This window comes from Lygodium microphyllum, unplaced genomic scaffold (assembly GCF_053477565.2).
Source record: "Lygodium microphyllum isolate KBCC unplaced genomic scaffold, Lygodium_microphyllum_v1.1.10 scaffold_68, whole genome shotgun sequence".
NCBI lineage: Eukaryota > Viridiplantae > Streptophyta > Polypodiopsida > Schizaeales > Lygodiaceae > Lygodium > Lygodium microphyllum.
Genome location: NW_028229551.1, coordinates 25001 through 42500, shown reverse-complemented (window position 1 = coordinate 42500; position 17500 = coordinate 25001). Strand labels below are relative to the sequence as shown.

Sequence of the window (17500 nt, the reverse complement as noted above, 5' to 3'; positions counted from 1 at the left end):
CTGGGATGGGTGACCTCCCGGGAAGTCCTGGTGCTGCACCCTTTTGCATGCTTGTTTCGAGACCGTGGCATGGAAATCCCCTCGGATCACGTCTTGACTCTCCAACGCTGACATCGTGGTAGGAAATCCCCTCGCCTTGCCATGACGCGGCGCCTCCTCTCCTCGTCGCGATTGTCTTTGCGTACGTCGTGCCTGGCCCCTCCCTCTGCCTCGCTCTCACGTGATACCCCCTCCTCAAGATGCGAGGTATTTTGGGAGCGGAGGGTGTGCCATGTTGTGGGGGGGTTCGGTGGAGTGGGGTTTTCCGAGGAGGGAGGGCGTGCCATGTTGCGCGGGCGGGTTGTTGGAGCGGGGATTTCTGAGGAGGGAGGGTGTGCCATGTCGCGGGGGGGTGCCATGTCGTGGGGGGGTTTCTTGAGGAGGTCCGTCGGGGGGTGGAACGTTCCATGTCGCGGGAGGGGGTCGTGTGCAGTGGGGTGTGTGTGTCGTGTCATTGCGGAGCGGGATTTCTTAGGAGGGAGGGTGTGCCATGTCGTGGGGGGGTGAGGTGACGTGCCGTGGGTCGAGCGGGGTTTTTGGAGGTGGGGTGCGCGGGGGATGCGCCGCGTCGTCGGGGGGTGCGGTGGGGTGGAGGGGTGTGCCGTGTCGTGGGGGGGTGACGCGGGGTGGGGTGGGTCGAGCGGGGTTTTTGGAGGCGTGGCGGGGTCGTGTGGATGGAGCGGGGTTTTTCGAGGTGGGGTGCGGGGGGGATGCGCCGCGTCGAGGGGGGGTGCGGTGGGGTGTGCCGTGACGCGGGGTGGGGTGGTGTGGATGCAGCGGGTTTTTCGAGGTGGGGTGGGGTGGTGTGGATGCAGCGGGTTTTCCGAGGTGGGGTGCGCGGGGGCGTCGTGGGGGGGTGACGCGGGGTGGGGTGGGTCGAGCAGGGTTTTCGGAGGCGTGGCGGGGTGGCGTGGAGGGAGCGGGGTTTTTCGAGGTGGGGTGCGCCGTGTCATGGGGGGGTGACGCGGGGTGGGGTGGGTCGAGCGGGGTTTTCGGAGGCATTTGTGGTGTGGTGTGGAGGGAGCGGGGTTTCTCGAGGTGGGGTGCGGGGGGGGCGTCGTGGGGGGGTGCGCCGTGTCGTGGCGGGTGACGCGGGGTGGGGTGGGTCGAGCGGGGTTTTCGGAGGCGTGGCGGGGTGCTGTGGAGGGAGCGGGGTTTTTCGAGGTGGGGTGCGGGGGGGCGTCGTGGGGGGTGCGCCGTGTCGTGGGGGGGTGACGCGGGGTGGGGTGGGTCGAGCGGGGTTTTCGAAGGCGTGGCAGGGTGCTGTGGAGGGAGTGGGGTTTTTCGAGGTGGGGTGCGGGGGGGGTGTCGTGGGGGGGTGCGGTGGGGTGGGGGGGTGCGCCGTGTCGTGGGGGGTGACGCGGGGTGGGGTGGGTCGAGCGGGGTTTTTGGAGGCATTTGTGGTGTGGCAAGGAGGGAGCGGGGTTTTTCGAGGTGGGGTGCGGGGGGGGCGTCGTGGGGGGGTGCGCCATCAAGTGGCGGGTGACGCGGGGTGGGGTGGGTCGAGCGGGGTTTTCGGAGGCGTGGAGGGAGCGGGGTTTTTCGAGGTGGGGTGCGGGGGGGCGTCGTGGGGGGGTGCGGTGGGGTGGCGGGGTGCGCCGTGTCATGGGGGAGTGACGCGGGTTGGGGTGATCAAGCGGGGTTTTTGGAGGAGAGGTGGGGTGCTGTGGAGGGAGCGGGGTTTTTGGAGGTGGGGTGCGGGGGGGCATCGTGGGGGGGTGCGCTGTGTCGTGGGGGGTGACGCGGGGTGGGGGTGGTCGAGCGGGGTTTTTGGAGGAGAGGTGGGGTGCTGTGGAGGGAGCGCGGTTTTTCGAGGTGGGGTGCGGGGGGGTGCGGTCGGGTGTGGGGGGTGCGCCGTGTCGTGGGGGGGAGACGCGGGGTGGGGTGGGTCGAGTGGGGTTTTCGGAGGCATGGTAGTGTGGCGTGGAGGGAGCGGGGTTTTTCGAGGTGGAGTGGGGGGGGCATCGTGGGGGGGTGCGGTGGGGTGTGGGGTGCGCCGTGTCGTGGGGGGGTGACGCAGGGTGGGGTGGGTCGAGCGGGGTTTTCGGAGGCATTTGTGGTGTGGCGCCGAGGGAGCGGGGTTTTTCGAGGTGGGGTGCGGGGGGGCGTCGTAGGGGGGTGCGTCGTGTCGTGGCGGGTGACGCGGGGTGGGGTGGGTCGAGCAGGGTTTTCGGAGGCGTGGAGGGAGCGGGGTTTTTCGAGGTGGGGTGCGGGGGGGCATCGTGGGGGGGTGCGGTGGGGTGGGGGGGTGCGCCGTGTCATGGGGGAGTGACGCGGGGTTGGGGTGGTCAAGCGGGGTTTTTGGAGGAGAGGTGGGGTGCTGTGGAGGGACCGGGGTTTTTGGAGGTGGGGTGCGGGGGGGCGTCGTGGGGGGGTGCGCCGTGTCATGGGGGGTGACGCGGGGTGGGGGTGGTCGAGCGGGGTTTTTGGAGGAGAGGTGGGGTGCTGTGGAGGAAGCGCGGTTTTTCGAGGTGGGGTGCGGGGGGGTGCGGTGGGGTGGGGGGGTGCGCCGTGTCGTGGGGGGGAGACGCGGGGTGGGGTGGGTCGAGCGGGGTTTTCGGAGGCGTGGTGGTGTGGCGTGGAGGGAGCGGGGTTTTTCAAGGTGGGGTGGGGGGGGGGGGGGGGGGGGCGTCGTGGGGGGGTGCGGTGGGGTGGGGGGTGCGCCGTGTCGTGGGGGGGTGACGCGGGGTGGGGTGGGTCGAGCGGGGTTTTCTGAGGTGGGGTGCGGGGGGGGGGGGATATGCGGCGCGTCGTGGGGGGGTGCAGTGGGGTGGGGGGGTGTGCCGTGTCGTGGGGGGGCTGACGCGAGGTAGGGTGGGTCGAGCGGGGTTTTCGGAGGCGTGTTGGGGTGGTGTGGAGGGAGCGGGGTTTTCCGAGGTGGGGTGCGGGGGGGCGTCGTGGGGGGGTGCGGTGGGGTGGGGGGGTGCGCCGTGTCCTGGGGGAGTGACGCGGGGTTGGGTGGGTGGACTGGGGTTTTTCGAGGTGGGGTGCGGGGGGGGGGGGGGGGGATATGCGCCGCGTCGTGGGGGGGTTCGGTGGGGTGTGGGGGGTGTGCGGTGTCGTGGGGGGCTGACGCGAGGTGGGGTGGGTCGAGCGGGGTTTTCGGAGGCGTGGTGGGGTGGTATGGAGGGAGCGGGGTTTTTCGAGGTGGGGTGCGGGGCGGCGTCGTTGGGGGGTGCGGTGGGGTGGGGGGTGCGCCATGTCGTGGGGGGGTGACGCGGGGTGGGGTGGGTCGAGCGGGGTTTTCGGAGGCATTTGTGGTGTGGCGTGGAGGGAGCGGGGTTTTTCGAGGTGGGGTGCGGGGGGGGCGTCGTGGGGGGGTGCGGTGGGGTGGGGGGGTGTGCCTTGTCATGGGGGAGTGACGCGGGATTGGGTGGGTCGAGCGGGGTTTTTCGAGGTCGGGTGAGGGGGGGTGGGGGATATGCGCCGCGTCGTGGGGGGTTGCGGTGGGGTGTGGGGGGTGTGCCGTGTCGTGGGGGGGCTCACGTGAGGTGGGGTGGGTCGAGCGGGGTTTTCGGAGGCGTGGTGGGGTGGTGTGGAGGGAGCGGGGTTTTTCGAGGTGGGGTGCGGGGGGCATCGTGGGGGGGTGCGGTGGGGTGGAGGGTGCGCCGTGTCGTGGGGGGGTGAGGCGGGGCACGGTGGGTCGAGCCTGGTTTTTGGAGGAGTGGTGGGGTGCTGTGGATGGAGCGAGGTTTTTCGAGGTGGGGTGGGGGGGAGGCGCCGCGTCGTAGGGGGGTGCGGTGGGGTGGGGTGGGGGGGTGTGCCGTGTCGTCGGGGGTGACGCGGGGTGTCGCGATGCCCCCTCCCCCCCACCATGTCCCGACATGACGCGACGCGCCCCCTCCCCAACATAACATGACAACCCCCCTCCCCCCCCCCCATGACATCCCCCCATCCCCCATGACACGACACGACGCGATGCGCCCCCCCCCATGACGTCCCCCCCTCAAAAATTCGCCTCCCCCCTCAACACACTCCACCCCACCCCTCCCCCCCCTCAAAAATTCGGCCCCCCCATGACATTCCCCCCCACCCCCCATGACATGACGCGACGCAACGCGCCCCCCCATGACACGACACGACGCGACGCGCCCCCACCCCTTCCCCCCTCAACACACACCACACCATGTCGCGACGTGCCGCCCCCCCCCCATGACATCCCCACCCCACCCCCCCCCCACCCATGACACGACACGATGTGACGCGCCCCCCCCCCTCCCTGCCCCCCCATGACATGACACGATGCAACGTGCCACCCTCCCCTTAACACACACACCCACCCAACGCAATGCCCCCCCCCCAACACATACCACACCATGTCGCGACGCACCCCCTCCCCCCCCCCCCCCCCGTGCCCCATGGCCTGACACGACGCGACGTGCTCCCCTCCCCTTAACACACCCACCCACCCTCCATGACGCCCCCTCAATAATTCGCCCCCCCCCCCCCCCCAACACACACCACACTACACCACCCCTCCCCCCTCCAAAATTCACCCCCCCCCCATCTCAACACACACCACACCACGCCTCCCCCCCCCCCCTCAAAAATTCGCCCCCCCCTTCAAAATGCGGCTTTGTCCACGGTGTGGTGTGGTGTGTATTGGGGGGGGCGCCGCACGTCGCGACATGATGTGGTGTGTGTTGAGGGGGGGAAGGGGGAGGGGGGGGCACATCGCGTCGTGTCGTGTCATGGGGGGTGGGGGGGATGTCATGGGGGGGCGCGTCGCGTCGTGTCGTGTCATGGATGGGGAGGTGGGGTGGGGATGTCATGGGGGGGGGTGGGGGGGGCGGCACGTCGTGACATGGTGTGGTGTGTGTGGAGGGTGAAGGGGGAGAGGGGGGCACGTCGCATCGTGTCGTGTCATTGGAGGGTGGGGGGATGTCATGGGGGGCGCGTCACGTCGTGTTGTATTATGGGTGGGGGGGGATGTCATGGTGAGGGGGGCCGAATTTTGGAGGCCCGGGGGGAGAAGGGGGGAGGGTGGGGGGGCCGAATTTTGAAGGGGGGTGAATTTTTAAGGCGGGGGGAAGGGGTGGAGTGGGGTGGTGTGTGATCAGGGGGGGGGGGGGGCGAATGTTGGAGGGGGGGGAGGGGTGGTGTGGTGTGGTGTGTGTTGAGGGGGGGGTGGGGGGCGAATTTTTGAGGGGGGGGGGGGGGGGGGGAGGGGTTTTGTGGTGTGGTGCGTGTTGAGGGGGGGAAGGGGTGGGTGTGTGTGTTAAGGGGGGGGGAGGGGGGCATCGCGACATGGTGTGGTGTGTGTTGGGGGGGGGCATCGCGGTGGGTCGGTGTGTGTGTTAAGGGGAGGGGGGTGGGGTGGGGTGGTGTGTGATGGGGGGGGGGCAAATTTTTTGAGAGGGGGGGGAGGGGTGGTGTGGTGTGGTGTGTGTTGAGCGGGGGGGGGGGGGGGGCGGGAGGGGTGGGGAGGTGTGTATTGAGGGGGGGTGGGGGGGGGGAGGGGTGGTGTGTGTTGGGGGGGGGGGGGGAGGGGTGGGGTGGTGTGTGTTGAGGGGGGGGCAAATTTTTGGGGGAGGAGTGTGTGTTAAGGGGGGGGGGCGAATTTTGGAGGGGGGGCCGAATTTTTGAGGGGGGGGGGAGGGGTGGGGTGGTGTGTTTTGTGGGGGGGGGGGGGCGAATTTTTGGGGGGGGGGAGGGTGGTGTTGTGTGTTGGGGGGGGGGGGGGGGGGGGTGGGGGAGGGGTGGTGTGGTGTGGTGTGGTGTGTGTACGGGGGGGGGGGGGGGGGGAAGGGTGGGGAGGTGTGTATTGAGGGGGGGGGGGGGGGGGGGGCAAATTTTGGAGGGGGGGGAGGGGTGGTGTGGTGTGGTGTGTGTTGAGGGGGGGGGGCCGATTTTTTTTGGGGGGGGGGGGGGGGGGGTTGGGGTGGTGTGTGTTGGGGGGGGGCGAATTTTTTGGGGGCGGGGGGGGGGGGGAGGGGTGGGGTGGTGTGTGTTGAGGGGGGGGCGAAATCTGGAGGGGGGGAAGGGGAGGGGTGGTGTGGTGTGGTGTGGTGTGGTGTGGTGTGGTGTGTGTTGAGGGGGGGGGGGGGATTTTTGAGGGCGGGGGGGAGGGGTGGTGTGGTGTGTGTTGAGGGGGGGGGGGGGGGAGGGGTGGTGTGGTGTGGTGTGGTGTGGTGTGTGTTGAGGGGGGGGGGCGAATTTTTTGGGGGGGGGGGGGGGGAGGGGTGGGGTGGTGTGTGTTGAGGGGAAGGCGAAATTTGGAGGGGGGGAAGGGGAGGGGTGGTGTGGTGTGGTGTGGTGTGGTGTGGTGTGGTGTGGTGTGGTGTGGTGTGGTGTGTGTTGAGGGGGGGGAGGGGGGGGGGGTGGGGTGGTGTGTGTTGAGTGGGGGGGGGAGGGGTGGTGTGTGTTGAGGTGGGGGGGAGGGGGGGGGGGGGGGGTGAATTTTGGAGGGGGGGGGAGGGGTGGTGTGGTGTGGTGTGTGTTGAGGGGGGGGGAGGGGTGGTGTGGTGTGGTGTGTGTTGAGGGGGGGGGGGGGGGATTTTTGGGGGGGGGGGAGGGGTGGTGTTTTTTGTGTTGAGGGGGGGGGGGGGGGGGCAAAATTTGGAGGGGGGGGGGAGGGGTGGTGTAGTGTGGTGTGGTGTGTGTTGAGGGGGGGGGGGGGATTTTTGAGGGGGGGGGGGGAGCGGTGGTGTTTTGTGTGTTGGGGGGGAATTTTTGAGGGGGGGGGAGGGGTGGTGTGGTGTGTGTTGGGGGGGGGGGGGGGGGTGGGGTGGTGTGTGTTGAGGGGGGGGGGGGGGATTTTTGGGGGGGGGCGAAATTTTGGGGGGGGGGAAGGGGCGAAATTTGGAGGGGGGTGGGGGGGGAGGGGTGGGGTGTTGTGTGTTGAGGGGGGGGGCAAAATTTGGAGGGGGGGAAGGGGAGGGGTGGTGTGGTGTGTGTTGGGGGGGGGGGAGGGGTGGTGTTGTGTGTGTTGAGGGGGTGGGTGGGGTGGTGTGTGTTGAGGGGGGGGGGGGAGGGGTGGGGAGGTGTGTATTGAGGGGGGGGGCGAATTTTTGGGGGGGGGGGGGAGGGGTGGTGTGTGTTGGGGGCGGGGGGGGGCCAAATTTTGGAGGGGGGGGAGGGGTGGTGTGGTGTGGTGTGTTTTGAGGGGGGTAGCCAAATTTTTTGGGGGGGGGGTGGGGTGGTGTGTGTTGGGGGGGGGCGAATTTCTTGGGGGCGGGGGGGGGGGGAGGGGTGGTGTGGTGTGTGTTGAGGGGGTGGCGAAATTTGGAGGGGGGAAGGGGACGTGTGGTGTTGTGTGGTGTGGTGTGTGTTGAGGGGGGGGGGGGGAGGGGTGGTGTGGTGTGTGTTCAGAGGGGGGGGGGGGGGGGGGGAGGAAATTTTTGAGGGGGGGGGGGAAATTTTTGGAGGGGGGGGAGGGGTGGTGTGGTGTGGTGTGTGTTGAGGGGGGGGGCGAATTTTTGGGGCGGGAAGGAGAGAATTTTGGAGGGGGGGGCAAATTTTTTGGGGGGGGGGGGAGGGGTGGGGTGGTGTGTGTTGAGGGGAAGGCGAAATTTGAAGGGGGGGAAGGGGAGGGGTGGTGTGGTGTGGTGTGGTGTGTGTTGAGGGGGGGGGGGGGGGGTGGGGTGTGGGGGGTGTGCCGTGTCGTGGGGGGCTGACGCGAGGTGGGGTAGGTCGAGCGGGGTTTTCGGAGGCGTGGTGAGCTGGTATGGAGGGAGCGGGGTTTTTTGAGGTGGGATGCGGGGCGGCGTCGTTGGGGGGTGCGGTGGGGTGGGGGGTGCGCCATGTCGTGGGGGGGTGACGCGGGGTGGGGTGGGTCGAGCGGGGTTTTCGGAGGCATTTGTGGTGTGGCGTGGAGGGAGCGGGGTTTTTCGAGGTGGGGTGCGGGGGGGGCGTTGTGGGGGGGTTGCGGTGGGGTGTGGGGGGTGTGCCGTGTCGTGGGGGGGCTCACATGAGGTGGGGTGGGTCGAGCGGGGTTTTCGGAGGCGTGGTGGGGTGGTGTGGAGGGAGCGGGGTTTTTCGAGGTGGGGTGCGGGGGGCATCGTGGGGGGGTACAGTGGGGTGGAGGGTGCGCACGGTGGGTCGAGCCTGGTGGGTCGTGGGGGGTGAGGCGGGGCACGGTGCGTTGAGCCTGGAGGGTGCGCACGGTGGGTCGTGGGGGGGTGAGGCGGGGCACGGTGGGTCGAGCCTGGTTTTTGGAGGAGTGGTGGGGTGCTGTGGATGGAGCGGGGTTTTTCGAGGTGGGGTGGGGGGGGAGGCGCCCCGTCGTAGGGGGTGCGGTGGGGTGGGGTGGGGGGGTGTGCCGTGTCGTCAGGGGTGACGCGGGGTGTCACGATGCCCCCTCCCCCCACCATGCCCCGACATGATGCGACGCGCCCCCTCCCCAACATAACATGACAACCCCCCTCCCCCCCCCCCATGACATCCCCCCATCCCCCATGACACGACACGACGCGATGCGCCCCCCCCCCCATGACGTCCCCCCCTCAAAAATTCACCTCCCCCCTCAACACACTCCACCCCACCCCTCCCCCCCCTCAAAAATTCGGCCCCCCTATGACATTCCCCCCTACCCCCCATGACACGACGCGACGCGACGCGCCCCCCCATGACACGACACGACGCGACGCTCCCCCCCCCCTTCCCCCCTCAACACACACCACACCATGTCGCGACGTGCCGCGCCCCCCCCCACCCATGACACGACACGATGTGACGCGCCCCCCCCTCCCCGCCCCCCCATGACACGACACGATGCGACGTGCCACCCTCCCCTTAACACACACACCCACCCAACGCAATGCCCCCCCTCCCCCAACACACACCACACCATGTCGCGACGCACCCCCTCCTCCCCCCCCCCCCCCCCCGTGCCCCATGGCCTGACACGACGCGACGTGCTCCCCTCCCCTTAACACACCCACCCACCCTCCATGACGCCCCCTCAATAATTCGCCCCCCCCCCCCCCCAACACACACCACACTACACCACCCCTCCCCCCTCCAAAATTCACCCCCCCCATCTCAACACACACCACACCACGCCTCCCCCCCCCTCAAAAATTCGCCCCCCCCTTCTAAATGCGGCTTTGTCCACGGTGTGGTGTGGTGTGTATTGGGGGGGGGCGCCGCACGTCGCGACATGATGTGGTGTGTGTTGAGGGGGGAAGGGGGAGGGGGGGGCACGTCGCGTCGTGTCGTGTCATGGGGGGTGGGGGGGATGTCATGGGGAGGCGCGTCGCGTCATGTCGTGTCATGGATGGGGAGGTGGGGTGGGGATGTCATGGGGGGGGGGGGGGGGGGGGGGGGGGGCACGTCGTGACATGGTGTGGTGTGTGTGTGTGGTGTGTGTGGAGGGTGAAGGGAGAGAGGGGGGCACGTCGCGTCGTGTCGTGTCATTGGAGGGTGGGGGGATGTCATGGGGGGCGCGTCACGTCGTGTTGTATTATGGGTGGGGGGGGATGTCATGGTGAGGGGGGCCGAATTTTGGAGGCCCGGGGGGAGAAGGGGGGAGGGTGGGCGGGCCGAATTTTGAAGGGGGGCGAATTTTTGAGGGGGGGGAAGGGGTGGAGTGGGGTGGTGTGTGATCAGGGGGGGGGGGGGGCGAATTTTGGAGGGGGGGGAGGGGTGGTGTGGTGTGGTGTGTGTTGGGGGGGGGGGGGGGGGGGGGGGGAAATTTTTGAGGGGGGGGGGAGGGGTGGTGTGGTGTGGTGCGTGTTGAGGGGGGGAAGGGGTGGGTGTGTGTGTTAAGGGGAGGGGAGCACGTCGGGTCGTGTCATGTCATGGGGCGGGGGGGGGGGGGGGGGGGGGAGGGGGGCATCGCGACATGGTGTGGTGTGTGTTGGGGGGGGGCATCGCGGTGGGTGGGTGTGTGTGTTAAGGGGAGAGGGGTGGGGTGGGGTGGTGTGTGATGGGGGGGGGGGGGGGGGGGGGGGCGGGAAGGGTGGGGAGGTGCGTATTGAGGGGAGAGGGGGGGCGAATTGTTTGGGGGGGGGGGAGGGGTGGTGTGTGTTGGGGGGAGGGGGGGCGGGCGAATTTTGGAGGGGGGGGGAGGGGTGGTGTGGTGTGGTGTGTGTTGAGGGAGGGGGGGGGGGCGAATTTTTTTGGGGGGCGGGTGTGGGGTGGTGTGTGTTGGGGGGGGGGGGAGGGCCGAATTCTTTTGGGGGGGGGGGGGGAGGGGTGGGGTGGTGTGTGTTGAGGGGGGGGCAAATTTTTGGGGGAGGAGTGTGTGTTAAGGGGGGGGGGGGGGGGGGGAGACGAATTTTCGAGGGGGGGGGGCCGAATTTTTGAGGGGGGGGGGAGGGGGGGGGGAGGGGGGGGGTGGGCGAATTTTTGGGGGGGGGGGGGGGGGGAGGGTGGTGTTGTGTGTTGGGGGGGGGGGGCGAATTTTGGAGGGGGGGTGGTGTGGTGTGGTGTGGTGTGGTGTTTTTCCCCCCCCCCAAATTTTGCCCCCCCCCCCCAAAAAATTGCCCCCCCCCCAAAAAACACAAAACACCACCCCTCCCCCCCCCCCCAAATTTTGCCCCCCCCCCAAAAAATTGCCCCCCCCCCCTCAACACACACCACACCACACCACACCACCCCACCCTCCAAAATTCGCCCCCCCCCTCAACACACACCACCCCTCCCCCCCCCCCAAAAATCCCCCCCCCCCCGTCAACACACACCACCCCACCCCACCCCCCCCCCTCAACACACACCACACCACCCCTCCCCCCCCCCTCAACACACACCACACCACCCCTCCCCTTCCCCCCCTCCAAATTTCTCCTTCCCCTCAACACACACCTCCCCACCCCTCCCCCCCCCCCAAAAATTCGCCCCCCCTCCAAATTTCGCCCCTTCCCCCCCCCCCCCCCTCAACACACACCTCCCCTCCCCCCCCCCCCCCCCAAAAAATTCCCCCCCCCCCCCCCCCTCAAAACTTCCCCCCCCCCCCCCCCCAACACACACCACACCACTCCTCTCCCCCCCCTCAAAAATCCCCCCCCCCCCTCAACACACACCACACCACACCACACCACCCCTCCCCTTCCCCCCCTCCAAATTTCGCCCCGCCCTCAACACACACCACCCCACCCCTTCCCCCCCCCCCCCCCCCCGCCCCCAAAAAATTCGCCCCCCCCCCCCCCAACACACACCACCCCACCCCCCCCCCCCAAAAAATTCAGCCACCCCCCTCAACACACACCACACCACACCACCCCTCCCCCCCCCCTCCAAAATTTGCCCCCCCCCAAAAATTCGCCCCCCCCCCCCTCAATACACACCTCCCCACCCTTCCCCCCCCCCCCCTCAACACACACCACACCACCCCTCCCCCCCCTCAAAAATCCCCCCCCCCCTCAACACACACCACACCACACCACACCACCCCCCTCCAAATTTCGCCCCCCCCCCTCAACACACACCACCCCACCCCTCCCCCCCCCCTCAACACACACCTCACCACACCACCCCTCCCCCCCCCCCCTCAACACACACCACCCCACACCACCCCTCCCCCCCCCCCCAAAAATTTCCCCCCCCCCCCCCCACCCCTCAAAACACACCACCCCACCCCCCCCCCCAACACACACCACACCACCCCTCCCCCCCCCCCCCCCCTCAACACACAAAACACACCACACCACACCACACCACACAAATCCCCCCCCCCCCAAAAATTTCCCCCCCCCTCAACACACACCACACCACACCACCCCTCCCCCCCCCTCCAAAATTCGCCTCCCCCCGCCCCCTCAACACACACCACCCCACACCACCCCTCCCCCCCCCCCCTCAACACACACCACCCCACCCCCCCCCCCTCAACACACACCACACCACCCCTCCCCCCCCCTCCAAAATTTGCCCCCCCCCCCAAAAATTCGCCCCCCCCCCCCCTCAATACACACCTCCCCACCCTTTCCCCCCCCTCAACACACACCACACCACCCCTCCCCCCCCTCAGAAATCCCCCCCCCCTCAACACACACCACACCACACCACCCCTCCCCTTCCCCCCCTCCAAATTTCGCCCCCCGCTCAACACACACCACCCCACCCCTCCCCCCCCCCAAAAATTCGCCCCCCCCCCCAAAAATTCGCCCCCCCCCCCTCAACACACACCACACCACACCACCCCTCCCCCCCCCCACCTCAACACACACCACCCCACACCACCCCTCCCACGTCCCAAAAAATTTCCCACCCCTCACCCCTCAAAACACACCACCCAACCCCCCCCCCCCAACACACACCACACCACCCCTCCCCCCCTCCAAATTTTGCCCCCCCCCCCAAAAATTGCCCCCCCCCTCAACACACACCACACCACACCACACCACCCCTCCCCCCTCCAAAATTCGCCCCCCCCCCTCCCCCCCCTCAACACACACCACCCCTCCCCCCGCCCCCCCCCCCCCGCGCCCCTCAACACACACCACCCCTCCCCCCCCCCCTCAAAAATCCCCCCCCCCCCCAACACACACCACACCACACCACACCACCCCTCCCCTTCCCCCCCTCCAAATTTCGCCCCCCCCCCCAACACACACCACCCCACCCCTCCCCCCCCCCCCGCCCCCAAAAAATTCGCCCCCCCCCCAACACACACCACCCCACCCCCCCCCCAAAAAAATTCGGCCCCCCCCCTCAACACACACCACACCACCCCTCCCCCCCCCCCCTCCAAAATTTGCCCCCCCCCCCCCAAAAATTCGCCCCCCCCCCCTCAATACACACCTCCCCACCCTTCCCCCCCCCCCAACACACACCACACCACACCACACCACCCCTCCCCCCCCCCCTCAGAAATTCCACCGCCCCCCACCTCCCCCCCCCCCTCAACACACCACACCACCCCTCCCCCCCCCCCTCAAAAATTCGCCCCCCCCCCTCAACACACCACACCACCCTCCCCCCCCCAAAAATTCGCCCACCCCCCCCCCCCCCCCACAACACACACCACCCCACCCCTTCCCCCCCCTCAAAAATGCGGCCCCCCCCCTTCCAAAATTCGCCCCCCCCCCCCCCCCCCCTTTAACACACACTCCTCCCCCAAAAATTTGCCCCCCCCCTCAACACACACCACCCCACCCCTCCCCCCCCCCCCCAAAAAAAATCCCCCCCCCCCCAACACACACCACCCCACCCCCCCCAAAAAAATTCGCCCCCCCCCTCAACACACACCACACCACACCACCCCTCCCCCCCCCCCCCTCAATACACACCTCCCCACCCTTCCCCCCCCCTCAACACACACCACACCACACCACCCCTCCCCCCCCTCTCCAAAATTCGCCCCCCCTCCTCATCACACACCACCCCACCCCACCCCCCTCCCCTTAACACACACACCCACCCACCGCGATGCCCCCCCCCAACACACACCACACCATGTCGCGATGCCCCCCTCCCCCCCCCCGCCCCATGACATGACATGACCCGACGTGCTTCCCTCCCCTTAACACACACACCCACCCCTTCCCCCCCTCAACACGCACCACACCACACCACCCCTCCCCCCCCCCTCAACACACACCACACCACACCACACCACCCCTCCCCCCCCCTCCAGAATTTGCCCCCCCCTGATCACACACCACCCCACCCCACCCCTTCCCCCCCCTCAAAAATTCGCCCCCCTTCAAAATTCGGCCCCCCCACCCTCCCCCCTTCTCCCCCCCTCCAAAATTCGGCCCCCCTCACCATGACATCCCCCCCCACCCATAATACAACACGACGTGACGCGCCCCCCATGACATCCCCCCACCCTCCAATGACACGACACAACGCGACGTGCCCCCCTCTCCCCCTCCACCCTCCACACACACCACACCATGTCACGACGTGCCGCCCCCCCCCCCCCATGACATCCCCACCCCAGCGCCCCATCCATGACACGACACGACGCGACGCGCCCCCCCATGACATCCCCCCCACCCCCCATGACACGACACGACACGACGTGCCCCCCCCCTCCCCCTTCCCCCCTCAACACACACCACATCATGTCGCGATGTGCGGCGCCCCCCCCAATACACACCACACCACACCGTGGACAAAGCCGCATTTTGAAGGGGGGGGCGAATTTTTGAGGGGGGGGGGGGGAGGCGTGGTGTGGTGTGTGTTGAGATGGGGGGGGTGAATTTTGGAGGGGGGAGGGGTGGTGTGGTGTGGTGTGTGTTGGGGGGGGGGGGGGGGGAGGGGCGAATTATTGAGGAGGCGTCATGGATGGTGGGTGGGTGTGTTAAGGGGAGGGGATGCGTCACGACATGGTGTGGTGTGTGTTGGGGGGGGGGGGGGGGCATTGCGTTGGGTGGGTGTGTGTGTTAAGGGGAGGGTGGCACGTCGCATCGTGTCATGTCATGGGGGGGCGGGGAGGGGGGGGGCACGTCGCATCGTGTCGTGTCATGGGTGGGGGGGGGTGGGGTGGGGATGTCATGGGGGGGGGGGGGGGGGGGGGGGCGCGGCACGTCGCGACATGGTGTGGTGTGTGTTGAGGGGGGAAGGGGGGGCGCGTCGCATCGTGTCGTGTCATGGGGGGGCGCGTTGCGTCGCGTCGTGTCATGGGGGGTGGGGGAGATGTCATGGGGGGGCCGAATTTTTGAGGGGGGAGGAGGGGTGGGGTGGTGTGTGTTGAGGGGGGAGGCGAATTTTTGAGGGGGGGACGTCATGGGGGGGGCGCATCGCGTCGTGTCGTGTCATGGGGGATGGGGGGATGTCATGGGGGGGGGGGGGGAGGGGGGTTGTCATGTTATGTTGGGGAGGGGGCGCGTCACGTCATGTCGGGGCATGGTGGGGGGGAGGGGGCATCGCGACACCCCGCGTCACCCCCCACGACACGGCACACCCCCCCACCCCACCCCACCGCACCCCCCTACGACGCGGCGCCTCCCCCCCCACCCCACCTCGAAAAACCCCGCTCCATCCACAGCACCCCACCACTCTTCCAAAAACCAGGCTCGACCCACCGTGCCCCGCCTCACCCCCCCACGACACGGTGCACCCTCCACCCCACCGCACCCCCCCACGATGCCCCCCGCACCCCAGCTCGAAAAACCCCGCTCCCTCCACACCACCCCACCACGCCTCCGAAAACCCCGCTCGACCCACCCCACCTCGCGTGAGCCCCCCCACGACACGGCACACCCCCCACACCCCACCGCACCCCCCCACGACGCGGCGCATATCCCCCACCCCCCCTCAACCCACCTCGAAAAACCCCGCTCGACCCACCCAACCCCGCGTCACTCCCCCATGACACGGCACACCCCCCCACCCCACCGCACCCCCCCACGACGCCCCCCCCGCACCCCACCTCGAAAAACCCCGCTCCCTCCACGCCTCCGAAAACCCCGCTCGACCCACCCCACCCCACGTCACCCCCCCACGACATGGCGCACCCCCCACCCCACCGCACCCCCCAACGACGCCGCCCCGCACCCCACCTCGAAAAACCACGCTCCCTCCATACCACCCCACCACGCCTCCGAAAACCCCGCTCGACCCACCCCACCTCGCGTCAGCCCCCCACGACACGGCACACCCCCCACACCCCACCGTACCCCCCCACGATGCGGCGCATATCCCCCCCCCCTGCACCCCACCTCGAAAAACCCCACTCGACCCAACCAACCCCGCATCACTCCCCCAGGACACGGCGCACCCCCCCACCCCACCGCACCCCCCCGCCACGCCGCCCCGCACCCCACCTCGGAAAACCCCGCTCCCTCCACACCACCCCAAAACGCCTCCGAAAACCCCGCTGGACCCACCCCACCTCGCGTCAGCCCCCCCACAACACGGCACACCCCCCCACCCCACTGCACCCCCCCACGACGCGGCGCATATCCCCCCCCCCCCCCGCCGCACCCCACCTCGAAAAACCCCGCTCGACCCACGCCACCCCGCGTCACCCCCCCACGACACGGCACACCCCCCCACCCCACCGCACCCCCCCACGACGCCCCCCCCACCCCACCTCGAAAAACCCCGCTCCCTCCACGCCACACCACCACGCCTCCGAAAACCCCGCTCGACCCACCCCACCCCGCGTCTCCCCCCCCACGACACGGCGCACCCCCCCACCCCACCGCACCCCCCCACGACGCCCCCCCGCACCCCACCTCGAAAAACCCCGCTCCCTCCACAGCACCCCGCCACGCCTCCGAAAACCCCGCTCGACCCACCCCACCCCGCGTCACCCCCCCACGACACGGCGCACCCCCCCATGACGCCCCCCCGCACCCCACCTCGAAAAACCCCACTCCCTCCACGCCACGCCACCACGCCTCTGAAAACCCCGCTCGACCCACCCCACCCCGCGTCACTCTCCCACGACACGGCGCACCCCCCCACCCCACCGCACCCCCCCATGACGCCCCCCCCGCACCCCACCTCGAAAAACCCCGCTCCCTCCACAGCACCCCGCCACGCCTCCGAAAACCCCGCTCGACCCACCCCACCCCGCGTCACCCCCCCACGACACGGCGCAACCCCCCACGACGCCCCCCCGCACCCCACCTCGGAAAACCCCGCTCCCTCCACAGCACCCCGCCACGCCTCCGAAAACCCCGCTCGACCCACCCCACCCCGCGTCACCCCCCACGACGCCCCCCCCGCACCCCACCTCGAAAAACCCCGCTCCCTCCACGCCACCCCGCCACGCCTCCGAAAACCCTGCTCGACCCACCCCACCCCGCGTCACCCCCACAAGACGCCCCCGCGCACCCCACCTCGGAAAACCCGCTGCATCCACACCACCCCACCCCACCCCGCGTCACGGCACACCCCACCGCACCCCCCCTCGACGCGGCGCATCCCCCCCGCACCCCACCTCGAAAAACCCCGCTCCATCCACACGACCCCGCCACACCTCCAAAAACCCCGCTCGACCCACCCCACCCCGCGTCACCCCCCCACGACACGGCATACCCCTCCACCCCACCGCACCCCCCGATGACGCGGCGCATCCCCCGCGCACCCCACCTCCAAAAACCCCGCTCGACCCATGGCACGTCACCTCACCCCCCCACGACATGGCACACCCTCCCTCCTAAGAAATCCCGCTCCGCAATGACACGGCAGACACACCCCACTGCACACGACCCCCTCCCGCGACATGGAACCTTCCACCCCCCGACGGACCTCCTCAAGAAACCCCCCCACGACATGGCACCCCCCCGCGACATGGCACACCCTCCCTCCTCAGAAATCCCCGCTCCAACAACCCGCCCGCGCAACATGGCACGCCCTCCCTCCTCGGAAAACCCCGCTCCACCGAACCCCCCCACAACATGGCACACCCTCCGCTCCCAAAATACCTCGCATCTTGAGGAGGGGGTATCACGTGAGAGCGAGGCAGAGGGAGGGGCCAGGCACGACGTACGCAAAGACAATCGCGACGAGGAGAGGAGGCGCAGCGTCATGGCAAGGCAAGGGGGTTTCCTACCACGATGTCAGCGTTGTAGAGTCAAGACGTGATCCGAGGGGATTTCCATGCCACGGTCTCGAAACA

At 69.2% G+C, this 17500-nt stretch overlaps 1 pseudogene; it reads left to right on the top strand.

The window, feature by feature from the left end:
• Positions 1-42, top strand: part of LOC148008735 (5S ribosomal RNA) — a 119-nt pseudogene extending 77 nt beyond the window's left edge.
• The last annotated feature ends 17458 nt before the right edge of the window (positions 43-17500 follow it).